We start from the raw sequence: 3,179 nt of genomic DNA, 5'->3' as shown, positions 1-3,179 counted from the left end.
GCGACATTTATGGATATAATACTTTGTTACAATTATTAGAATATTGATTAAAAATTCCAAATTTTTTTTTCTTTAATGGATAAACCGAATTGAATGTTTTGCCAGGAAATAAAATCTAAATTTATTGTTTTAGTTTTTGGGAATATATACAAACTATGCTCTAATTTCTAGATACCGATCTGTTTTTACTATAATTTAATTTGACAAACCGGGTCTTCTCTACATTCTTTTTTCTGTTTGGTGCGATTGCAATAGCGGGTCTTGATCTGGACGGACCGGAGGGGAGCATCCGCCCTAAAGCCGGACATCTGGCCACCCTAGTGACCTGTCCAGGGTGTACCCGGGCTCTCGCCCGTAGACAGCTGGAGATAGGCATTAGCACCCCTCGCGACCCCGCTTTGGATAAGCATGATTGAAAGATGGATGGATGGAAAGAATAGAGTTAAAAAAAGAAATAACAGCAAAATAGCAACATAAACAACGACCTTCATCAGTTTTGTTAAATATAATTCCTGACATCGTTCATTGCATGCATAACAGTTTCCGTAGTGTAGTGGTTATCACGTTCGCCTCACACGCGAAAGGTCCCCGGTTCGAAACCGGGCGGAAACATTATTTATTGGATCGCTCTATGTTTACATCGTTAAGCTTTTTCCTGAGAAGAGATCATCGGGAAAAACTCTTTAGAATAACACTTCCTAATGTATGTGTATTACATAAGCATTGGACATGACAACAGATTTTGACAGAAACTTATTCAGACCAGAGAATTTGCTTAGGGGTAGAGAAGGAAGAGCTCACCAACCGGGTTCGATTCTCTTTGAAGTACTGTATTCCAGAATCACAGTTAAAGAAGCATTTGATAAAACTCCAGCATCCCACATCATACACATTTGTAAATGAGGAGACATCATGGGTCAAGCCCTACCAAAATATTACACTATGTTCTTTGATCCAGGATACCGCTCTCTTTCATTTCCCCTTTGCTACGTGCATAATGCGGATAACTTTTTTATCCTGACAGAGGAACTGTCCTAAATGGATAAAATACAGGGGAAATAGTTAGTTCTGACACACAACAGGCAGGTATTATTAGGGTTTAACAGACTCACATATCATCAATAAAAATAATCCTAAGTTAGATTCTAGAATAAACTTCAACTGCCAGGTTGCTCGTGTCAAGTCACTCCTGATCCATCCATTTTTTAAAAGATGATATAAGAACCTTAACAGAATGAAGGACTGATCTGTTGTGCAGGGGTTCAACATGCATGTGCGTCTCCCTGACGTTCACGGAAAAGTTTTCCCATCATTTATTAGGTACGGTAATTTTATTGCTGTCGGTGTTCCTGTCCACCAGGACATTTTGGGGCACTTCATGTTACCATAAGTTAAGAAGCTATATAGAGATGCTGATTTGATCCGGCAGGAGGCCCATGCTGCCAAAATAAGTGCAAATAGCCATTTCTGTCCCCATGGTAACACCAGGAAAGCGGCCTGACAAGCCCACGAAGTCTATTGGCAAGAGGAAGATGAGAGAAATATTTTGTTGGTCAGACTTCATTTCCAAATTTTTTGAAAAACATTTAAGAGGAAAAATAAAAATAAACTTTAAAATCATATCCTTGTGTGATATATAACTAAAAGGTGTATTATATGACAGAAATAATTTTCAATATAAATCACATTCTAGCAATCTAAATTCTATTTAAAGAAAAAATAAATATAGAAAAATAAGTTTAAATTAAGTCTGAATAGTTGACCATAAAAGACAAATGAAATGCATTAACATATGGTGTTTTTATTACATATGAATCCATTTTACACGATTTTCTGCCACTGACGGAAACAGCTGCAGATGAGGTCCAAACAACACTTTTAATGGGATTTACCATTTACAGTTCAGGATTAAGCCGGCGCCACAGATACCATGCTGTGGTGGTTCTCCATAACGGGGTGCAGTTACTTAGATTACAACTAATATGGAAAAAAAATTACAAGAAAACAAACAAAAACAACAAAGAGCAGCAGAATAATGAGATGTGCAGCAAAGTAAATGGACCACGGCAAACAAAAGCCTGCTGTGGTGAGTTAGTGAGCAGCCAACCCATCTCTCCTAAACAACAGGCTGAATCATAATGAACATCCTGTCCTCAGGACATATAAACAACAGACAGGAAGTCACATCATGGAGGAAGCAGCTTAAATGTAAATGTTTAATTCTTTCTGTGAATCCAAGGGTTTGTTCATAACTGCATACTCTTAGTCATTAGGAATGCTGAGTTTCTGAGGTATTTCATACTTGAGGCCAGAGATAAATAGTCTTAAGTAAAATGCGCTATAAATAAGAATTTTGAGAAAAAAAACTCAATTTGTGCTTGGGTTTAAGAAACTAGTCAAATATCTGAAACTGGAAAAAATAAGAGAAAAGCTGACAGTGACATGTTTATATTGCATTTAAAATAAAACATCTGGTTTTCTTTAAAGCTATTATTTGGGAAAACATCATGCAGAATGGGCAAAATGATCATTTAGTAAATAAAACATTGTATTTCACTTTTTCTATTTAAAATAATTATATACAGTAAACAAATTTGTCCCAGACAAATTAAAGTACCTTCCTCATGAACACTGAACCAACATACCTGTCAACAGGTGAGAAGTCTGACTGAACATTTCCTGAACATTACAGAAAACACTGGATTTTAGTGATTGCATTGTTGCTGGCAGCTGATTTAAAAAAATGTTTTTAATGGAAGGGTTTGTAAAATTTCAAGCACAACTGTATGCATAAAACTACTGAAATGGCAAAGTGAGAAATACACTGATCCTGTACCTATAGAGATTAAATTACTTATTTAAACTCCTGGAAACAGTTTTATGAGTTTCTATAATGAGAGCACAATTATCTCTACCCCTGACAGTTTCTTTATAACTGAAGTATCTTCTATTTACGGAGCCCCTAAAGGGACATGGAGGGAAAAAAAAGTTTTGCGAGATCCTGCAAAACGTTTGTGAGATCTCGCAAAAAAATAAACTTTCGCGAGATCCCGCAATACTTTTGCAAGATCTCGCAAAACTATTGCGGGATCTCGCAAAAGTGTTGCGGGATCTTGCAAAAGTATTGCGGGATCTTGTAAAACTATTGCGGGATCTTGCAAAAGTATTGCGGGATCTCG

General features: G+C 36.7%; 1 non-coding gene across 1 annotated transcript; it reads left to right on the top strand.

Annotated features, from left to right (window-relative positions):
* The first annotated feature begins 539 nt into the window (after positions 1 to 539).
* trnav-cac lies at positions 540 to 612 on the top strand. Its single transcript has one exon. It is a non-coding gene; the product is annotated as a tRNA-Val (tRNA).
* The last annotated feature ends 2,567 nt before the right edge of the window (positions 613 to 3,179 follow it).

Source organism: Cyprinodon variegatus, unplaced genomic scaffold (assembly GCF_000732505.1).
Source record: "Cyprinodon variegatus isolate N-32 unplaced genomic scaffold, C_variegatus-1.0 Scaffold256, whole genome shotgun sequence".
NCBI lineage: Eukaryota > Metazoa > Chordata > Actinopteri > Cyprinodontiformes > Cyprinodontidae > Cyprinodon > Cyprinodon variegatus.
This window is presented reverse-complemented; position numbering and strand designations above follow the sequence as displayed.